The following is a 23,668-nucleotide window of genomic DNA, read 5'->3' as shown; positions in this document are numbered from 1 at the left end:
GGTGAGACTGGACACCTTCTCACAGAGCGCTTTAGGGAACATATCCAGGAAATCCGAACCAATCAACCCCACTGCCCTGTGGCCCAACATTTCAACTCCCCCTCCCACTCTGCCAAGGGGATGCAGGTTCTGGACCTCCTCCACCACCACTTCCTCACCACCCGACGCCGGGAGGAAGAATGCCTCATCTTCTGCCTCGGAACACTTCAACCCCAGGGTATCAATGTGGACTTCATTCTCCATCCCAGATGCTCCCTGCCTCATTCCTGATGAAGGGCTTTTGCCCAAAACGTTGATTTTCCTGCTCCTCGGATGCTACCTGACCAGCTGTGCTTTTCGAACACCACTCTAATCTAGACTCTGTAGCTTGACTTTAGCTGATTGCTCCTGAAACTAATACATTAAAAACAAATGGTGAATGAGTTCAATCTGAACATTGTGCAAATTGACTGAAACACCTCTGCTTTGACGATTGATTAATTTAATAATTTTCCTAAACAGTAGGCTAGTATCAAGTAATTTTCTCTCCTCTGCAAGGCTGTTAATGAAAAACATTTGATATTCTGTCGGATTGCAGTCATCTCCACAACTTGACTGACATGGTCATTGAGAGTGGTATAATGAATTGCAATTCTAAGAAAATAAAATCATTGTGACTATCATTTGTAAAGTAGCATGATGGTTATTGATTGAGGCTTCAGGTCTTCCCTTTGTCCATTATAGAACTGAATGATTGTACACGTAGTGACATGTACATGGTGGACAACCAGCTTCTAACATCTTCTCAAAACTTTACACATTCACTTATATTTTGCTTCAAGACTACAGACATATGTTCCAGAATGTTCTCACTTTTTTCCCTCCTTCTCCACCTCCAGCATTATAAAGAGGAGTGAGAAGTGAGTAGGTTTTATCCATTTGAGATCTAAATGTGAACTTAATTTAACTCAAAACTTAGTCAAAATGGAGATATCAAGCACAATGTTTAGTTAACTATTGATTTCATTTAAGTATTAATTTAATAAAGTTACAATGTAATGGTGCAATATCTTAATATAACTAAATGTCTGTTGTAGCCTAACTTCACCTATGAGTCAGAAGATTGAGGTTTTTAGTTCCATTCCAGGACTTGAGCAGAGAAAGTAATATTGAGGGAGAACATTGCTAAAGGTGGTGTTTTCTTTTGGATAAGGTACTAAAGCAAGGTGCCACCCTTCCTGCTTGCTGGACACAATAGATCCCACAGCATAGATTTCAGGGAGAGAAGAGGAGTTATCCTTCATGCCCTAGCCAAGATTTGTGATCACAATTGATAGCCTAAAAATAGATTATCTAGTCATCAACACATAACTGTTCTGAGAGCTTGCTGTGAGCAAAGTGTCTACAGAATTTTCTAAACAGTGATTACACTTCAAAGATACTTCACTGGATGTAAAACACATTGAGATTTCTTATGGTCATGGAAGATACTTAACAAATATAAAGCCTCTTTTTTTTTCTAATTTATTTACTGAGGTCTCTTACCTTTCTGACATAATGGCTAATTACTGCAGTAATGCTGAAGCCTCATGGCTACACGTACTTTCTGGTGTTTGTGCATTGGAATGAAACAAGTGGAATTTGGTGACCTTCCTTGAATGGCAACAAATCAGTAGATCTTGTCATTCTCAACCATATGTCAACCAATTAGCCTTGCCGGTGTGTACATCAGGTCAGTTTGTGAATTTGCACCTAAAGTAAAAATTTGTAGAAATCTGAATACTTGTGAATTTTTTGCATAACTCATTTATGTTGGAACTTTTACAGTTTTTAATGCTGGCTTGGTCAAATTGCACCAGGTTTGTTTCGATGTACAGAATTGATGGGAAGTAAAGGCCATTGTGTAAATGTGGAACCCATGCAAAATATGTGAAGAGCAGCATTATACTTTCATCGCTAAAGTTCTGAACCATTCATTACCATTGGAGTGTACCATTTTCCACAATGCGTTTTGTAGCATTTTTTATTTTCCAATGATTTTCATGTCAAGGGTAAGACTTGAGGTTTGGAAGGTGTTTGACTGTGGGAAATATCATAGTTGAGGCACAATAATGTTCTCATTCCACGTTTGCACTTCCAGTAATTGTTGCTCAATAGAAATCAAGGGTTGTATCCATTCCAATTTCCTTCTCAAATGTTCATCAGATAAATCCATTCAGCAACCTGTGGAGTCAGATAAACCACTTTTTTGGTCTATTAATGTTGAAAAAGTAATTAAAATTTAACAACATATTTTGAATCCTTTTTTTCAACAGGGATTTTCACCATGTGTATAACATTCAGTTGGATGTAGAACAAGCTTCATTGGTGACATTTTACCATCTGTAACAAAAATTAGAATAATCTCAAATCCAAGACAGTGACCTAGCTTTTGTCAAACAGTATTCTACTTCATAACAATGTCAGGACGTACTCTAACATAAATGCTTCCTGCGCTGTCTCCCAAAAGAAAACAAAAAAAAATTGTGAATTGAAAATAGTTCATGACATTTACTCATATAGCGTATACATTAGTTGCTTTTATACTTCAATCTATTCTAGATAAAAGAGGCTGACAAGTAGCAAGTGATATTCACATAAATATAAAACAATGATTACTTGCAATTAGAGGTTCCAACTAACTGTTTTTGGCATTTAATGGCATTACAATCATTGAAACATCCAGCAACAACACGAGTTCACTATTCACTGTGGGATCATAAAGAAGTTGATCACTGCACAGAAAGGTAATTTGGTCCATCATGTCTATGTTGGCTGTCTGTAAAATTAATTGTGCTCATTGCACTGTCACTCTGCATAGACTTGCAACAATTTTCCTTTTGGAAATTCTTGATTAAAACTGCCTCGAACATCTTTGCTTTCCAGATTGAAACCACTCAGTTTACTGGACCAGCCACATACATATTGCGGCTACTTCAATGTGTAAGGCTGGGTATTCTAATGTGAAAGCTGTTGAATTTACATTAAATGTCAAGAGTCCTTCAAACTCTTCCTCCATTATAGTTTGACTTAAAATATCCTAGATCTCAGATTTTGCTTTCACAATTTGCAAGGCTCTTCTTCTTGAATTGTTTTCTATAACTCACGTGGCAATTAGCATCTTATTTCCAGCTATCTTGTGTCATACTATCAAAGACTCAATATAAATGAAAAGCAAAAAACTGGAAATGGAAACAGAAAATTCTGGAAATATCTTAGATCTATCAGAATTGTGGTGAGCATAAATGAGTTATTGTCTCAGACCCTAACTTCGTTAGTTGTTTTAAGCAGGTGTAAAGTGGATATTCCAGGAGAGGATCAGCTGGTCAAACTACTTAGTTTCAAACAAAACAGAATTTATTTACAAGATTAATGATTGAAACGCAATCAACAGAAAACAGAGTACCAAATAACTTAACCTCTCCAAAAACCCAACAGACCACTCCAACTTAATGATGCTGTTCCAAATACTTGCAACAATGCCCATAAACACCCCTTGGTACAAAAGGTAAAATCAAACACAGGGTTTGACAGGATACCAGCCTGGACCTGCTTCTTTGGGTCAAGTAGCTTTTCCATACTACTGCTAAAAAACCAAACCAAGCCAGAGAAAAGCTGAGCTGGGAGAACTGGCCACATCCTTTCATTGTACAAGTTTTCTTTTTAAACTTGAAAGCCTTCTGCCTGAGGTAGTATCTGTTAGTTATTATCAAATTGGCCCTAAAACCCTACAACACCAGACCTTTCGGAGTCTGTGTCATTTACGATCTCTCTGGAAAAAAAAAAGCCAAGGACGGAGTAACTTTGTTAAAGGAACAGCTTTGTCACACCAGTAGGAAACCAGTCCATTAAGGGGCAGAAAGTGTCAGGATGGTTGGAACACTGCCTGACAGTCAGCTCTTCATCTCTTCAGAGGAAAGGATCCCGATTCTGACTGCCCTGAGTGACTGCCTGCCCATGTCCAAACCCTGGACTGATGTTAGAGGCTGCCCTTGACTTACTGTGCCAGGACCCCCTAAACATAAGCTATCCCCCTTGATTGACTATTGACTGTTGTCAGCCATGACAAGCTTCCTGGTTTTGCGTTAGCACTAAATGCCAAGGCAACACAGGAAAAATAAATGGTGAATCTATGTTTGCTGAATTCTAGGACATTGAAGGAATGTAGCTCTTATGAAAATCCTTTGCCAGCTCATATTAACACATGCTCCAACTTCATGCTTCACCTGACACTTACGATGGGCTGACCTCAGGACCCTTGCTGAGGTGAAATAATATGAAGATCTAAGTGTCTATTTATTTTTAAAAAGTACCATTCACACGAAAAAAATTACTACCTTTAATTTAGTGCAACTACATAGTCTCTTATAACCATAAAATTGGAATTAATAGTTCCACTTTAAAGAGTGCATAGCTACTTAAAACAATTAATCAAATTGGAAAACAGGCTTCTATCTGTTCCAGTGGAAAGGTGTGAAATCAGTCATGCTGCACTCATTTAGTCATGGTAACCCTTACAGTTAAGCCAACAGTTTTAAGTGCCTTGATGTTTCTGACAGTGTCCTTTGACAGGTGCTATCAATATTTTTTAGGGTTACCTCAGATTACAACAGGATCCGGACTAGATGGGCCAATGGGCTGAGAAGTGACAGATGGAGTTTAATTCAGATAAATGCATGGTGCTGCATTTTGGGAAAGCAAATCTTAGCAGGACTTATACACTTCATGGTAAGGTCCTAGGGAGTGTTGCTGAACAAAGAGACCTTGAAGTGCAGGTTCATAGCTCCTTGAAAGTGGAGTTGTAGGTAGATAGGATAGTGAAGAAGACGTTTGGTATGCTTTCCTTTATTGGTCAGAGTATTGAGTATAAGAATTAAGCGGTCATATTGCAGCTATACAGGACATTGGTTAGGCCACTGTTGGAATATTGAGTGCAATTCTGGTCTCCTTCCTATTAGAAAGATATTGTGAAACTTGAAAGGGTTCAGAAAAGATTTACAAGGAAGTTACCAGGGTTGGAGGTTTTGAGCTAAAGGGAGAGGCTGAACAGCCTCTTTCATTTATCTCTCCACCCTTCAGGCTCTCTGCCTGTATTCCTGATGAAGGGCTTTTGCCCGAAACGTCGATTTTAATGCTCCTCGGATGCTGCCTGAACTGCTGTGCTTTTACAGCACCACTCTACTCCAGAATCTGGTTTCCAGCATCTGCAGTCATTGTTTTTATCTAGTTGATTTTAATCCTACTGTGAATCCTCTTACAAGGATGCCTGCCTTAAAGAAGTTTTCCTCCTCTTTCTACAAGAATCTCAGGGGGTCCCTTTCCCACTGCAACTCTCAGGTCATTTCCTCTGCCCTGTCGCTCTTACTCTTTGCTACCTTACCCCACCCTCCTCCCTGACCTATCACCTTCATCCCCACCCCCATTCACTTCTTGTACTCTATGCTACTTTCTCCCCACCCAACCCTCCTCTCATTTATCTCTCCACCCTTCAGGCACTCGGTCTGTATTCCTGATGAAGGGCTTTTGCCCGAAACATCAATTTTTACTGCTTCTCGGATGCTGCCTGAACTGCTGTGCTTTTCCAGCACCACTTTACTCCTGAACAGGCTGGGGCTGTTTTCCCTGGAGCGTCGGAGGCTGAGGGGTGACCTTAAAGAGGTTTACAAAATTATGAGGGGCATGGATAGGGTAAATAGGCAAAGTCTTTTCCCTGGGGTCGGGGAGTCCAGAACTAGAGGGCATAGGTTTAAGGTGAGAGGGGAAAGATATGAAAGAGACCTAAGGGGCAACATTTTCATGCAGAGGGTGGTACGTGTATGGAATGAGCTGCCAGAGGAAATGGTGGAGGCTGGTACAATTGCAACATTTAAGAGGCATTTGGATGGGTATATGAATAGGAAGGATTTGAAGGAATATGGGCTGGGTGCTGGCAGGTGGGACTAGATTGAGTTGGAATATCTGGTCGGCATGGATGGGTTGGACTGAAGGGTTTGTTTCCGTGCTGTACATCTCTATGACTTTGATAGGTCATTTTGGCTTTTGGACAGTTGCTTTTGACAGGTCTGTTCACAGTTCCAATTCGCTTGACAGTTAATGACTTTGTGCACATGCATGCCTACTTTTAACTTAATGCTATATTCCAAAGGGTGGGACTTTTGATTTCCAGGGTCGTCTGCCACTTCTGCAATGACAGAGAAGCTTTAAATTGTTAGAATTTGTGAACACAAATCATTTGTCTTTAAAGCTTTCAGACTATGATTAATTTGTTTAATCTTATAATCAGTTTTTTCAGCTTCTTTCAAATATTCCATTTTAAAAATTTATCCAGGTTGTCAGAATTTAGCAGCTATTGATATAGGTCCACTTGTATTTTAGGCTACTGTTTGTGCTTTTTGAAAATAATTTTCGCACATGAAGGTATCAGGATTTAATATCAGATGGTGGAAGCTGAATATCAATATTCAGTATTTTATTAAAGTTGCAACAAATGTCAGCCCTGATGTGTTTTTTTCAATATGCTAACCAACCCAAAGCCATTCATAATTGGAGATGAACACCTCCCACATCCCTCACATATCCCATCATCCCACACAAAATGGAGATATCAAGAAAACGGAACCTGTGTGAATCTTTGTGTGGAAGAAAGAGCTGGTAAATGTAAAAATGAAAAGATTGAAATGTAACATTTGGCATTTATGCTTCTACTGAACATTAAGTACTGTCTCTCCACATCATTAAATACAGAGACCTGGTGTGAACCTATTAATGCAGCCTCTTGTTCCTTTTTAATTATTTATACCTTTCATAACTGGACGTGACAGAACTGCAGAACTTTTACCTGATTTATTCGTTATGAGATAGATTAGCTCTGCCTGTGGTATTCTGCTTCTAATATTTAGTCTTATATTGTCACATTATATTGTAATTTTCACTTTTTATAAGAATGTCACCAATGTATTAATTTTTTAAAAATTATAATGCCGATGATATCAGACCTCAACAAGCCAAATGTTCTTTACTGAAATTAGTTGCTAGAGTACCTGATGAATATTCTCTTTAGAAATAATATAAGATTTGTTGCAAATCCCACATCATTCATTAAATATCACCCACTGAGTCCAAAAAGATTGAAATACATAATTCGCAAACTTTTCAATTGCCTGTATTCTAAAAGCTTTTGCATTCTCAATAAGTGATTATAATTTTAAAATAGGTTCAGAAACAAATCATGTATCTTTAAGTTATACTGATGCATTTGCCTTAATCCTTGGTCGCACACAAATTTGGGGAGATGGAGGATTGAATTCCAGCTCATTTTAAATATTGTTTTTAACCACATCTGACTTTACATAGAGATATACAATTTCAAGTTGCAATAATGTTGTAGGTGGAAGTGATTAACCTCTTGAGGTAGTGAGCTTGATAATGAGGTCTCGTAAAATCACCAAGTAACAGTCAGAAATATTGAATTCAAAATCTTACCCCTTTCAGATAATAGCATAGAGAAATATAATATTTATAAAGATTAATGTGCATTTTATTAGAAAGTATTACTTGTAAATTAATGTAATTAACATTCACTGGCAATCATGTTTGCACTTAAGGAATGGTGGGATATAAACAAATCTTGCAAATTACTGCCCCATTTCCAAACTCCTTTTCCCTTCTGAAGCCCTTGAATATCTTCTTACCTCATAAGTTGATGCCCATTCTATTTGGAATACAATGCTGATTTCCTCCAATCAGTTTTCTGTGTCTGCCACCAGCAACAAAGTAGCTCTTATCAAAGTCATAAATCACATCCTATGTGACTGTGAGAAAAGATAAATTTCCCTCCTTGGTTTTTCTCAGTCTGACTTGAGTAGTTGATGTAATTGATCATACCAACTTCCTCCAAGATCCCTCCGCTACTGCTGAGTTGGGTGGGATGTCTCTCAGTTGGTTCCATTCTTATCTATCTGTTTAATCATGCCATCTTCCCTTACTGTTGTCTCATGGTTAACTCCAGTGCCCTTTGATATTGTTGGGTCTTTTCAACTTCTTATCTACACACCATGCCTCACCCATCTTATCCAAAACTTGCATTAGTTTTCACACATCCATTGACATTAGAGGAGGCAATGGCAGTGGTATTATCACTGGACTGTTAATCCATAGACTCAGGTAATATTCTGGCACCTGGGTTTGAATCCCACTTAGTGGAATTTGAATTCAATAAATATCTGGAATTGAGGATCTAATGACTACTATAAATCCATTGCCAATTGTTGGCAAAACCCATCTGATCCACTAATGTCCTTTAGGGAAGGAAACTGCCATCCTTATCTGGTCTGGCCTACCTGTGTTTCCAGGTCTCGAACAAAGTGGTTGACTCTCAACTGCCCACGGGGCAATTAGGGATGGGCAATAAATGCTGCCAAGCCAGTGACACCCTCATCCTGTTAAAGAATACATAAGAACCAGGAGCAGGAATAGGCAACCTGGTCCTTTGAACCCCCTTCGCCATCCAATAAGACCATGATCTTTTCATGGCCTCAGCTCCATCTACCCGGCCTCTCATCATAACCCTTAATTCCTTTACTGTTCAAAACATTATCTTAGCTTTAAAAACATTCAATGAGGAAACCTCAACTACTTCACTGGCCTTGGAATTCCATTGACAACACTCGAATCTACATCACCACCAGCTGCTTCTGCTATTGTTAAATTATCAGACTGCTGGTCCAACATCCAGTACTGGATGAGCAGAAATTTCTCCCATTTGAATATTGAGACGATTAAAGTCAATATCTTTGATCCTGCTACAATCGCTGATTCCCACCTGCCACCTTCATTTTGTTTCCTTCCAGATAACTCTTTATGACTGATCCAGACTGTTCACAAACTGTGTGCCAAATTTGACCCTGAGTTGAGATTCAGACCACATAGCCGCATTATCATTAAAAACCACGTTTAAACTCTGCTGCCCATGTCCTTACTTGAACCAACTCCTATCTACAAGATGCATTGTAACAACTTGCCAATACTGCTTTACAAGCACTTTCCACAGAAAACCTTTATCACCTAGAAGGACATGGACCACAGTAAGGGAGTTAAAGTGTATGAAGGACAAATAGAAAACTGGAGTTGGGGTCACTATCAGATCAGTCATGTTCTTATCAAGTAAAGGACAGTCTCAAGCAGCCAAATGGTTTGCTTCTATTGTTGTTATTGCTTTTACATTATATGTTCATAGAGGCAGAACATGTTCCCCTCCAAGTCGCAGGAAATCCTGACCTGGAGCTATATCTCTGTTTCTTCACCATCACTTGGTGAAAAACCTGAAATCCCTTTCTAACATCACTCTGGGTGTCTATGCACTCAAATGGAATTCAGCACTTCAAGTATACAGCTCACTACCACCTTCTCCAGGGCAACTAGAGAACTGCAGCAATTGTTCACCTAGTCAGTGATGCTCAAATCCGAAGAAATAAAATGTAAAGCTAACAACACAGCATTGATGAGGCCCTGTCACTTTTAACTCTTTCAGCCCCTTTCTAGTCTTGCACTGTACTTCCCTTGAGGCTAGAATAGAGTTGATATCAGCATTTCAGTAAGTTACGAGTGAGTTGCAGCCAGCCGAAGTAAAATGTCGTGTATCTGGTTCCTCACCAGAGGTGAAATCACAGGTGAATTCAGCTACAGAAGACTCTGACTAACATAGGAATGGAGCAGGAATTGGCCATTCAGCTGATCTCAAATCTGCATTTTCATCCAGACTTGATTATCTTTTACCCCTTGCTTAACAAGAATCTAGCCAGCTCTGCTTTAAAAATATCCAAAGCCTCTGTTCCCATCACCTTTTCTCATGACTCTCTGAGAGAAAAGGTTTCACTAGATCGCTGTTTTAAATAGCCAATGCATGATTTTAATTTAGTGACTCCTAGTTCTATATTACTACGCCCACCATTCCAGTTACTAATCTAGTAAATCTTCTTTGAACTTCCTCCAATTCATCTACATTCTTCCTTTAAGTAAAGTGACTAATACTCTAGATGTGGTCCTCCCAGTGCCCCATATAATTAAATATTACATCCCTATGTTTGTAATCAGTTACGTTCACAATAAGTCATCACTTTCTGTTCACCTTTCTACTTACTTGCTGAACCAGCATACCACCTTTTGTGATTCATGACCAAGAAGATGCAGATCCCACTGCATCTCAGAGCTCAACAATCTCTTACCATTTAGATAATTTGCCACGTTATTTATTATTCTGCCAAAATGGACACTTTCATAATTTCCCACACTAAACTCCAGTTGCCAGATCTTTGTCCACTTGCCCTACCTATCTATGCCTTTTTGGAACCATGATGTGGAAGAGATGGAGTTGGACTGGGGTGGACAAGGTTAACATCACCCAACACCAGGTTATAGTCCAACAGGTTTATTTGGAAGCACTAACTTTTGGAGTGCCGCTACTTCTTCATCTGAAGAAGGAGCAACGCTCTGAAATCGAGTGCTTCCAAATAAACCTGTTGGACTATAACGTGGTGTTGGGTGATTTTTAACTTTATCTTTTTGTAGCCTTGATGTTTTTTCTTCACAAATTATTTTTCCATCTATCTTTGTCTTGTCAACTATTTTGACAATAATACCTTCCGCCTTTTCACCTAAGTCGGTTATGTAAATTTTAAGTAGTTGAGGTCTCAACACATTTCTGTGGCACACCATTTTACGTGATATTACAAACACAAACAGAAATTGTTGGAAAACATTAGCAGGTCTGGCAGTATCTGAGAGTTCTGAGGAAGGGTTACTCAACCCGAAATGTTGCTGCTGCCAAACCTACTGAGCTTTACCAGCTTTACCTTTTTTTGCTCCTGATTTACAGCATCTGCAGTTCTTCCTGTTTTTACATTATATTACATCTTGCCAGCTTGAAAAAGACTCAAACCCTAACCAAACGATGCCTGGAGGAAGAACGCCTCATCTTCTGCCTTGGAACCCTCCAATCACACAGCATCAATGTGGATTCCACCTGTTTCCTTATTTCCCCTCCCTCATCTTACCCCAGATCCAACCTTCCAACTCGGCACTGCTTTTATGACCTGTTCTATGCACCCATCTTCCCTCCCACCTATCTGCTTCGCCCCCCCTCCCAACCTAACTCCTACCTTCATCTACCCATTGCACTCTCAGCTACCTTCCCCCCAGCCCCATTCCCCCTCCCATTTATCTCTGCATCCCCTTGGCTCACAAGTCTCATTCCTGATGAAGGTTTTTTGCCAGAAACATTGATTCTCCAGCTCCTTGGATGCTGCCTGACCTGCTGCGCATTCCCAGCATCACACTCTCAACTCTGATCTCCAGCATCTGTAGTCCTCACTTTCTCCTCATTTATGACTATTGTTCCTATTAGCCATCTAGTCTTCTATCTGTGCCAATATGCTACCCTATACACCATAAGCTTTTATTTTCCATCATTGCCTTTGATGTGATGCCTCATCAAATACCTTATAGAAATCTAAGTATACTACATCCATAGTTACCCCTTAATTCACAGTACATGTTACCCCAGCAGAAAACTCAAAGTAGTTCGTCAAATGTGATTTCCTTTCAAAAAACCATGTTGACTTTGTCTGATACTGTGATCCAAGTGACCTTCTATAATGATAATATATGTTCTGGACACTCCCAATTACACGTCTCTCAGACCCCTTACAAACTCAGGCCTTGATCTCAATCGTCCTTCCAGGACCCAATACTTCTGTCCTGCATGTTGATTGTTTATTCTATTTTTCATTTCTACGTGTTATTCTCTTTTAATGAGGATTGCCTTCTTTTGTGTACCTGCAATACTAAGCTAACTAATCTATAATTCCTTGAGCATGTTCAGTTTGCCTTCTTAAATATAGGAATTGTGTTAGCTATTCTTGATATTGATTAGAAATCAATATCAAGCCTCAGGCACAACAGACAGATAACAATGGGTTAAACAAAACCTGAAATAACTGGAGAAACCTAGTCGGTCTGGCAGCATCTCCACTACACGTTAGCCATTTAAGCTAACAGCCACAACTCCACCCCAGCCCTCACTTTATTGTGTATAATGCAGATGTATTTGTATAGATGCTGAGGGGGAGACATAAAGAGGGAGCACATGCTGCATGAACTATTCTAAACATGGAACATTCTAGCTTCTTTGTTTAAATCTTGATTTCATGATTTAAGAAAAATGAAAAAAAATCAGTGAAATATTATTCCTGTTACTTAATGGTGCAATTGTTTCACATTTCTTCATTATCATATTCCACAGAGCTTCATTAGTTGTTTGTTGAAATTGATCCTTTGTAGCTCTTTGTGTTTATTTTTAGGGCCAATTTTCTTTGGAATTGATCTATAAATAAACAGTGACAGCTTAAATTAATATGATTATTGTGGTTGCTTCTTGCCTTATTCATGTTACAGGTGACACTAACCTGTCCTCTTCTGTGGCACCTTAATTTGTTTCATGTACAATAGACCATGATAAAGGTCACTGATGGAGAAAGGCAATCTCTGCTAATTTGGGATTTATATTCCTCAGTATTTCATTTGTGACAGCTTTATCCTGTGCCATTACACGTTGTGTGCATTTTCTGTCCAAGCAATAACTCAACTGTTGCTTCTTTACAAAATCTTGTTAAGTGGAATGCACATCACTGATTATTTTCTTCCTCTGAAGTTCCAAGTTAATTCCATGAATTAAAATTCTTTTGGTTGTTTCGAACTTAACTGAAAGTCACTGATGCATCATTTAGCAGTTGCAGCATTTCTACGTTCTTATTTTTATTATTATCAATTTGCATTTTCCATAATTGGTTTGGTTGCTTCTAGGGGCAGGTGAAATAAGGGGTAGTTAATCTGTCCAACCTGTAACTGTGGAAATGATACCAGATATGGGATAGTCAGGTTTGTGAGAACGTGCAGTTACAACTCTCATTTAACATAGTTCAAAGACCATGACCATCATCCAGCTCTTTGTTCTAATTCACAATAGGAAAATCTCTTCTATTAGAAACACTGGCACTTTGAGATTGTCATCAATGGACTCAGCGATGACATGTTTTGCTAACATTCTCTGCATAGGATTGTTCTTTAGTAAATGCCATGATAGAATATCTATCTGACAGTAAGCAATCCTTCCACTCTTGGCACTATTGATGGAAGATGCTGATGGCCCTTTCACTGTGAATGTTTGGTTGCTATGTAGGATGTAGGGAAACTCTTACTGATATCTGACAAGTAATGTAATCAACACTATTGAAAATTTATACATTTTAAGATAGTCCTAGAACATTGTGATAAAATGATGTTAAGGGTGGAATCTTCTGAGCCTCTGAATGATGTGCCTAATGGTAAGAAAATTTGAAAACATTTGTCAGATGGCCAACAAGGAGCTCCTCAACGTGGAAAACAAAACAGCCCATTTGCCAACCAAGTGTCGAACAGCGAGATGAGATTCTCATTAGTGAGTGGGGAGAGGCCAACTTGCATGCATCAACATCTCATTATTACCTTATCATACCTCATTAACATGTGCTTACCCTTTCTCCCAACGATCAAATAGAAACTAGAAGATCATGTTTCCTGATACAACAATCAGAACTATTACCTGGCAACTCTAGCGCGCCACTTGCTGTGCTGGGCTTCATTTGTGGCTACGAGACACCAACATCTCAGGGCATGCACCATGGGCTGTGTCTGCATGCAATCTCCACCCTTGGATTTGGCATCCGAAGCATACCAGTCTCACCACATTATCATGGCACATCTCCATTGCACTTACAGAATGTTCAACGTTCCTCAGTACTGCATCACAGAGAATACTGCCAGCTCTCATTGGAATGCTTCTGCCAGAACATTCAGCTCACAGTGACACATACTCATTTTGTGCGTTGGACAAGACTGCATTTCAGGGCTGCTCACTCATTTGCTGTCTTAGTGCTCACTCACTTTGCACTTAATTCAATGCTCACACCTTACCTTTTGGTGTTTTGCTCCCTTCGCCAGAGCTCAAACTCAAAGTACTTCAGTATTGCCTAGCTGCCTAGTGCACACACAAAGTCAGGCAGCTTCCCTAGGATGTCAGTAGTCTTTAGTCAAAGAGGTGGGCATGTTAGAGTATGGCATTGTGCTATTGTTAATCTCTATGCAGCACATGCCAGCAGCTTATTCTGCAAATACACTGCATATGCATCAACCAAATGGTCATATTATAAGAGGAGTAGCCCACAGTCAATTCAGGGAGGCTGCAGTCAGTCAGGGAGTCCTGGTATATTCAGTTAAGAGTATCATCCAATCTTGGTTTAGGAGTTTGGAATCTACTTGGGGCAGATACAGTCAGGGGATCCGCTTCACTCCATTCTGCAGGTCCAGTGCAAACATACAGGAGATTTGCACACCTCTTTGACTAAGGACTGCTAACATCCTGGAGAAACAGCCTGACTTTGTCACAAAACCTGTTAGGAAGCTGCACATCAATCAGACAGGACTCAATCATTGGTCAGGAATGATATTTGAAGTCAGTCAGGGGCATGGGCCACAGTCATACCCACGGTCAGTGGAATGGAAGTCAGGGGGCTTTCCAGGGTATCCTGTTGTGTTAGGGTGCTGTTGCAATGCTGGTGATGGAGAGTTTTTGGAGGATTATGGGGAGGGGGGTGAGTCTAGCTACAGGAAAGTGGTGCTGATGGGATTTGTGGTAAGGGCAGAGCAGCAGCTGTCATTGGCCATCCCTCCAAACACCCCTCCCCACAATGAGCCACAGCCCAACCTCATGGATAGACTATGCTGTTGTGGTAGTTGGGAATGTTTTCACTTATGTCTCCTGCTGGGAGCAAAGTTAATTGTTCTGGTGGTAAGCCAAGACCCCTAATTGGTCATTACTTCAGCACATAAGAGCCTTAGTTTTGACCAAGGGCTTTCCTGCACAGAAATTGATTCCTGAGATGATGATAAGAGAAAATAATCAAGTCAGTAAGCATCAGGGAGACATCCTTCCCCTTCTCAGCACCTTACCCACCACATCTATAGAGGGGCTTGTTGGATCATTGTTTGAATTAGGCAAATCTAACAAATCTTTCACAAACATCAATGTGATAATGATCAGAAAATCTGGTTTAGTTTTGCTTGGTGAGGGATGAGATATTGCCAGGGAGAGTGGGGACTCCTCTGCCATGCTATGGGATTTTTTTGGCATCTATTTGATAGGGCAGACAGGGTTTTGGTTTAATGTATGATCTAAAAGACATCACATCCAACAGTTCAGTACTCCCTCAGCACAACACTGGCTGTCAACCTCAATTTTTTTATTTAAGTATACCTACTGGGCCTTGAAAACTCAAACTTCTGAATTTTGATTTGAAACTTAGAACAACCTACTGTGGTACATTTCTAATGACAATAATTTCAGAGAATTGACAAACCTCAAACTTTCTAATTGCTCATAAATTTGGACAATTATTCCATATGAAATGTATTTTGTTTCACATCATATTTGTCATGTTGAGCTTGAAAAAAAGAAGTCAGGCAATTTCCTGAATTCAAAAACGTCTGTTCATATCTCCTATCATCTCCTAGAGATATGAGAGTGCAGGGTACAGATTGTCTGAGTTCCAAGGCAGCATCAAAGCAGTGTGAGGCCCAAATTGATCTCATTAGAAACCTGTCGAATGTCTGAAGCATCAGTTCAGCTCTCCAACATAGTTTTGTGCCCCTTAACCTATGCCCCTTTCTGATCTACACCACCTCTAACTCCCATCCTATAATCCCTCATACATCATGTCCCTCATATCACTCATGCCACCTTATGTGCCCATTTTGCTCCCTCATACTCAAATATCCCCTCCATACCTCCACTGTATCCTCATAGCCACCCACCCAAAATCTTCTAAGGACTTTTTGTAAAACATCCTCTGTAAGAATTAACAACACTTCAAACTGAAAAAGAATTTTCCTTTACAAATACTATTCAAGAATGTAAATTCCCTCATCATAAATCTGATGTCCAAACAAATCAGTGCTTACCCATTCAAAATTTGGTGGATAGATAATCTTGTAACTTCCGCCTTGGAACACTTCAACCCCAGGGCATCAATGTGGACTTCACCAGTTTTCTCATTTCCCCTCCGCCCACCTTAACCCAGTTCCAATCTTCCAGCTCAGCACCATCTGAATGACCTGTCCTACCTGCCAATCTCCCTTCCCACCTATCCGCTCCACCCTCCCCTCTGACCTATTACTTGCCCGAAAGGTCGATTTTCCTGCTCCTCGGGTGCCGCCTGACCTGCTGTGTTTTTCCAGCACCACTGTAATCTAAACTCTCGTTTCCAGCATTTGCAGTCCTCACTTCTGCCTAGATAATCTTGTAACATCCTCCTAAAGTTTTAAATTAAAATGTGAAATTAGCCTTACATAAGCGATTCTGGACCTTTGAAATTCAGCCATTGTTCATATTAATATTTATCTATGTTGCTTTCCATATGTTTGTAAAACTTAAGAAAAGATACTCACCAAACAATTGGCTCTTTTCTCTGTTGCAAAGCAACACGCAATAACTGGTGCCAATCAACTCCAATCTTAGGGTCCTTTTCTTATCTTCTCTTTTATCTGGTGCTGTCTGTCCTGGGATTCTCATCCAAACTGCTCCGTTAGGGGATGCTGACGACCTGTGGTAGGGTCTCCATTTCTCCTGATCCTCTGCAGTGTAATATTCTTGGGTAAACCCCACGCAACGTTATCATCTATAGTTCTTTGCATCATTACTGTTTTTCATTTGCAGCTTTGTATAGCATGACATTTAGATTTAGTTATTAAGATAAAAGAAAACTTACTGGTCAATATCTCTTTAAACTAAACTGATGGTTTGACAATACCTTAAAGCATGATGCCTGCACCCTTCGGTCTGAGTTGTACGTTTGTTTATCATAATAGCATTGCAAAGAAAAGACACTGAAACAAGATTCCTGCAGACATTACCTACTTCCTGCAATTCCACAGAGACACAGAAGTTTCCTGAAAAAGTGTTTACTATTGTATTAATGTCTGTTTCAAATTAATTAGGAGCTTTTATCAAGAGAGGCGTATTTGGAGGTCGTGCTTGAGGATTTTATCTATTTTCAAGTAATATCAGAAGAGGCCCTTGGGGAAGCAGGAAAGAACAGAAAAAGTAAACAGGATGTACAATTCTGAATGTGAATGTCATAGACATTGCTATATAGACATAGTCATAGTGTATTTCTTTCTGTATATGTTTGTGCTCATACAGAAGCTGCTAACTATTTAGCAATAACAATGTTCAAGCTTAAAGTTCATGCAAAGTCAAAACTGTAAAATCAAATACTAAAGAAAATGCTGGGGATACTAGAAATCTGAAATAAAACAAACAAATTTTGGAAATATGCTGAATTTAAAATGGTTAGAAAGATCATAGGTTTTAAATAAGTGAAATAGGAGAGTGTGGAAAACAAACAAAGGAAAAGTCCATGATAAGGTGGAAATAAAGGATCAAATGATAAAAGAGGTTTTGGACCATGGCCAAAGGGAATGGTAATGGGGCAAGTAATGAACAAACAATATGTCCGAAGGATTTTTTAATGATATTTTCTAATCTGAATGGCAGATTGATAAATAGTCTGGAAGCAAAAATGCAAAGGATGTGAAAAAGAAAGGAAATAAAATGAGGGACAGGGTGGTTTGCGTTAAATCCCGATAACTGATAGGTGCCGATTTGAAAGATGAGAAGCTGCTCGTCCTGGCTGTGCTGAGCTTCCTTTTTATTTTGGTATCTTTAATTTATTCGATGTGGCTCTAGATTTCTTTGTTATGCGAGTTGAGAAAATCACAGTAAAATTAGTACAAGTGTGAAGAGGAACTATTTCAAATGCATCTTCAATTCATGCTTGTTCCTCCAAAAATAGCAAAGTTAAATAAAATGCTTCCATTATTATTCTTCCATGATCCAGGCTGAGCTCAGAACAGCTTTAATAACCTGGTCTCTGATTTATAATGCACAAATTGAAATCCACAAATCTGATCAATTTCTCCCAACACAATGTGCACCTTCTATAATACACAACAATTGCAATGCCTTTTTGTTTCGTTGATGTGCAGTTTCCCATTCTCCCACAGATTGGACAGAAACTAAATGGTGAAAATTCCTCACATGATCCTCAGAGCAGGTATCTGGCTACATCAGTTCACCACTTCTCTGAACCTCCATCTGTTACCAACATCTCAGGACCCACTCTATCGGCAGCGACTGCACACATCCATCATCCAGCAGGACCTTCAGATCCTCACTGACAAAACAGAGTGACAATTTCCCTTCATATAACATGCCTGGAGCAAATAACAGGAACCTTGCACAGCAGATGTAGACTATCAGTGTTTGACTGGGTGCACACTGAGGCTTTAAGGATGGTGCCAGTGCCAAGTGTCTTGAGAGTCAGGAGTCAATGCCTCCACTTGCAGGGAATGGGAAAACACAATGTCAAGCGACACTATAGAAGCATGACAAATTGGGGAGAAGGCAATTTTGAGAAGATAGCATAAGAAAATTTGTTTGGGCTCATGGACGGAAACCCTCCCTGAAATTCCAGAATTTTATTGAATTCAAATTCCACCACCTTCCATGACAGGTTTTACAACCAGAATGGGAGAACAGGGTCTGAACATAGAAAATTACAGCACAGTACAGGCCCTTTGGCCCTCGATGTTAGAACATAGAACAATACAGTGCAGAACAGGCCCTTTGGCCCTCAATGTTAGAACATAGAACAATACAGCGCAGAACAGGCCCTTCAGCCCTCAATGTTAGAACATAGAACATAGAACAATACAGCGCAGAACAGGCCCTTCGGCCCTCGATGTTGCGCCGACCTGTGAACTATTCTCAGCTCGTCCCCCTACACTATCCCAAAATGTTGTGCCAACCTGTGAAATTAATATGATGCCCATCTAACCTACACCATTCCATTATTATCCATATGTACATCCAACACCCATTTAAATGCCCTTAACTTCAGCGAATCTACTACTGTTGCAGTCAAACCGTTCCACGCCCCTACTACTCTCTGAGTGAAGAAACTACCCCTGATATCTGTCTTAAATCTATCACCCCACAATTTAAAGCTAGGCATTCCTGATGAAGGGCTTTTGCCCGAAACATCAATTGTCCTGCTCCTCAGATGCTGCCTTACCTGTTGTGCTTTTCCAGCACCACTCTAATCTAGACTCTGATTTTCAGCACCTGCAGTCCTCACTTTTGCCCCTCAGTTTAGCCATCACCATCCGAGGAAAAAGGCTCTCACTGTCCCCCCATCTAAACCACTGGTTATCTTATACGTCGCAATTAAGTCACATCTCAACCTTCTTCTCTCCAACGAAAACAGCCTCAGTTCCCTCAGCCTTTCCTCATAAGACCTTCCTTCCATACCAGGCAACATCCTAATAAATCTCCTCTGAATCCTTTTCAAAGCTTCCACATTCTTCCTATAATGCGGTGACCAGAACTGTATGCAATACTCTAGGTGCAACCTTGCCAGTGTCTTGTACAGTTGAAGTATGACTTTGTAGCTCTGAAACTCAATTCCCACACCAATAAACATCAACTCACCATATGCTTTCTTAACATCCCTATCAACTTGGGTGGCAACTTTCAAGGATTTATGCACCTGGACGCCAAGATCTCTCTGTTCATCCACACTGCCAAGAATTTTACCATTAGCCCAGTACTCTGCAATCCTGTTATTTCTCCCAAAGTGAACTAACTCACACTTTTCTGTCTTAAATTCCATTTGCCACTTCTCCGCCCAGCTCTGCAGCTTTTCTATGTCCCTCTGTAACCCTCAGTATCCTTTGGCACTGTTTACAACTCTGCCTACCTTACTTTCATCTGCAAATTTATCAACCTATCCTTCTACACCCACATCCAGGTCATTTATAAAATTGACAAACAGCAGTGGCCCCAAAACAGATCCTTGCGGCACACCACTGGTAACTGAGCTCCAGGATGAATATTTCCCATCAATCACCACCCTCTATCTTCTTTGCACTGGCCAATTTCTGATCCAATTTGCTAAATCACCTTCAATCCCGAAACTCCATATTTTGTGCAATAGCCTACCATGTGGAACCTTATAAAACACCTTACTGAAGTCCATATACACCACATCAACTGCTTTACCTTCATCCACCTGTTTTGTCACCTTCACGAAGAACTCAACAAGATTAGTTAGGCATGACCTACCCTTCACAAAACCATGTTGACTGTCTCTAATCAAATTATTCCTTTCCAGATGATTATAAATCCTATCTCTTATTACCTTTTCCAACACCTTACCCACAAGTAAGGCTCACTGGCCTATAATTACCAGGGTTATCTCGATTCCCCTTCTTAAACAAGGGAACAACATTTGCTATCCTCCGATCTTCTGGCACTACTCCTGTTGACAATGATGACATAAAGATCAAAGCCAATGGTTCTGCAATCTCCTCCCTGGCTACCCAGAGAATACGAGGATAAATCCTATCTGGCCAAGGGGTCTTATCTATTTTCAGGTCTTCCAAAATTGCTAAAACCTCCTCATTGTCAAACTCAATCCCATCTAATCTTGTAGCCTGTATCTCTGTATTCTCACAAACGTTGCCCTTTTCCAATGTGAATACTGATGAAAAGTATTCATTAAGCACTTCCCCTATGTCCTCAGATTCCACACACAACTTTCCACTATGATTGGCCCTAATCTTACTCGTCATTCTTTTATTCCTGATAATCCTATAGAAGGCCTTAGGGTTTCCCTTGATCCTATTCGCCAACAAATTCTCATGTCCCCTCCTGGCTCTTCTTAGCCCTCTCTTTAGATCTTTTCTGGCTAATTTATAACTCTCCAAGCCTCCTGAGCCTTTATGCCTCATCCTCATATAAGCCTTCTTCTTCGTCTTGACAAGAGCTTCAACTTCTTTAATAAACCATGGCTCCCTCTCTCGACAACTACCTCCCTTATATACTTATCAAGGACCTGCTGTTTCTTCAATAAGCTCCAAATTTCAAGTGTATCCATCCCCTGCAGTTTCCTTCCCCATCCTATGCATCCTAAATCTTGACTAATTGCATTGTTACTGTCTTTCCCCCATGTGGATTAATCGTCTGGCCATAATCCCACTAGGCCATTGCCTCCCCTTACACACAATATTCCAGCTGACGTTTGACATAACCTTCCTTCACATATACTCAATGACCCAATTAACAGAGCCTGGGGTACTGCGTGTTCTATTAACTGCACTCTCCAACTGTCCTGCATCTTTAACAGCTAATAGACATATAAACCCAGGTCTTTCTGCTCCTGCACATCCTTAGAATAGTATCCATTAGTTCATAGTTTCTTCACGTTATTTCTAATAAAATCAATCACTTCACTTTTCTCTGCGTTGAACCTTATTTGCCATTTATCTACATCCTCCACTGACCTGTCAGTGTCATTTTGAAATTTTAGACTGACTTTTTCGTAGTTTTATCATCTGCAAACTTTGAAATTGTGACCATTAATCCTGTTCTGAAATATTTTTACGAGAGGTTTCATTACAATGGAAGTCTTCAATTGCAGTTCTTATTCTTACAACCATTTTTGAACAAGAGTACAATGCTTGCAAATCCTCAGTCAGTTTGGACCAGCCATCAGGAAGGATTATGACCAGTGCCTCTCAATTTCCATTGTCACCAGCTTTAATATTCTTGGTTGCCACTCATCCAATCCTGGTATCTTATCAATTTTAATTCTCCTTATCAATTTTGAAGCATTTTAGAGTCGGAACTTCCTTCTCTGTGACCAAAGCCTGGGTAAGATCAATTCAACATATCCTTGCCTCCATGTGTTAATTTCCTTTTTAGCCCCTAAGCAACGCAATTCCTAAAAATATCCACAATTATTTTTTGCTAGTCATTCATGGAACGTAGGCATTGCTTGCTAACATTTATTGTGCATCCATAGTTGCCCTTGAGAAGGTCGTGGGTTTGGAAAAAGTGCTGTCTAAGGATTTTTGATGTATTTCTGCATTGCATCTTGTAGGTAGTACACACTACTGCTACTGAGCAATGGTGGTGAATGGAGTGGATGTTTGTGCATGAGGTGCCAATCAAATAGACTGCTTTATCCTAGATGATGTCAAGTTTCTTGAGTATTGTTAGTGCTGCATCTATCCAGGCAAGTGGGAAGTATTCCATCACACTCTTTGTTGAAAGTGGACAGGTTTTGGGGAGACAGAAGTTGAATTACCACAATACTCCTAGCCTCTGGCCTGCTCTTGGAGACACTGTGTTTATGTAGCTGTGTTTCTGATAAATGGTAACCCAAGGGATGTTCGTAGTGTGGCATTCAGAGATAGTAATACCATTGAATGTTAAGAGACTATGGTTAAATTGATTCTGATTGGAGATGGTCATTGCCTGCCACTTGTTAGCCCCAGCTTGGATATTGTCCATATCTTGTTGCATTTGAACGTGAACTGCTTCAATATCTCAGAAGATGCAAATGGTGCTGAACATTGTGAAATCATCAGCAAACATCCCCACTTCTGACCTTATGAATAAGGGAAGGTCATTGATGAAGCAGTTGAAGATGGTTGGGCCTAAGACATTACCCTGAGGAACTCCTGCAGAGATGTCTTAGGCCAGAACAACCACAATCATTTTAGGTACAACAATAAATCAAATCAAATTTTTAAAAATTTCTTCCTATGTGCCAGGTATGACTCCAACCAGTGGAGAGTTTGTCCCTTGAATATCCAATGCTTCAGGTTTTGCTACTCGCTCACATGCAGCTTTGACGTCAAGTGCTGTCACTCTCACCTTCTCTCTGGAATTCAGCCCTGTTGTCCATGTTTGAACCCAGGCTGTAATGAGGTCAGGAGCTGAATGGCTCTGGTGGAACCCAAACTGGGTGTCACTGAGCAGGTTATTGCTGAGCAGGTGCTGCTTGATAGCCCTGTTGATGACACCTTCCATCACTTTACTGATGATCGAGAGTAGACTGAAGGGGTTGTTATTGGCCGAGTTGGATTTGTCCTGCTTTCCATATACAGGACATACCAGGGCAATTTTCCACATTGTCGGGTAGATACCAGTATTGTAACTGTACTGGAATGGCTTGGCTATGGGAGTGGAAATTTCTACAGCACAAGTCATCAACTAGGGCTAATAAGTGGCAAGTACCATAAAAATGCCAGGCAATGACCATCTCCAGCAAGAGGCAATTTAACCATTCTTGACATTCAATGGTGTTACCATCACTGAATGCCCACTACCAACATTCTTTGGGTTACCATTTACCAGAAACTCAACTACATAAACATAATGGCACCAAGAGCAGGTCAGAGGCTAGGAATATTGTGGTAACAATTCTTCTGACTCCCCAAAATCTGTCCACTGTCAACAAAGAGTGTGATGGAATACTTCCCACTTGCCAGGATAGATGCAGCTCTAACAGTACTCAAGAAATTTGACACCATCCAGGATAAAGCAGTCTACTTGATTGGCACATCATCCACAAACTATTGTCAGGATCCATAGTCTTCACAGTATCCAGTGCCTCAACTGTTTTTTGATATCATGTGGAGTGAATTAAATTGG

General features: G+C 40.1%; 1 long non-coding RNA gene across 1 annotated transcript; it reads right to left on the bottom strand.

Moving 5' to 3' along the window:
- Window positions 1–1,044: 1,044 nt before the first annotated feature.
- Window positions 1,045–17,092, bottom strand: LOC122553688. Its single transcript, XR_006312791.1, has 3 exons — window positions 16,917–17,092; window positions 16,555–16,822; window positions 1,045–2,361 (listed from the first exon to the last, which is right to left on the bottom strand). It is a non-coding gene; the product is annotated as an uncharacterized LOC122553688 (long non-coding RNA).
- Between the last annotated feature and the right edge of the window lie 6,576 nt (window positions 17,093–23,668).

This window comes from Chiloscyllium plagiosum, chromosome 10 (assembly GCF_004010195.1).
Source record: "Chiloscyllium plagiosum isolate BGI_BamShark_2017 chromosome 10, ASM401019v2, whole genome shotgun sequence".
Taxonomy (NCBI): Eukaryota; Metazoa; Chordata; class Chondrichthyes; order Orectolobiformes; family Hemiscylliidae; genus Chiloscyllium; species Chiloscyllium plagiosum.
This window is presented reverse-complemented; position numbering and strand designations above follow the sequence as displayed.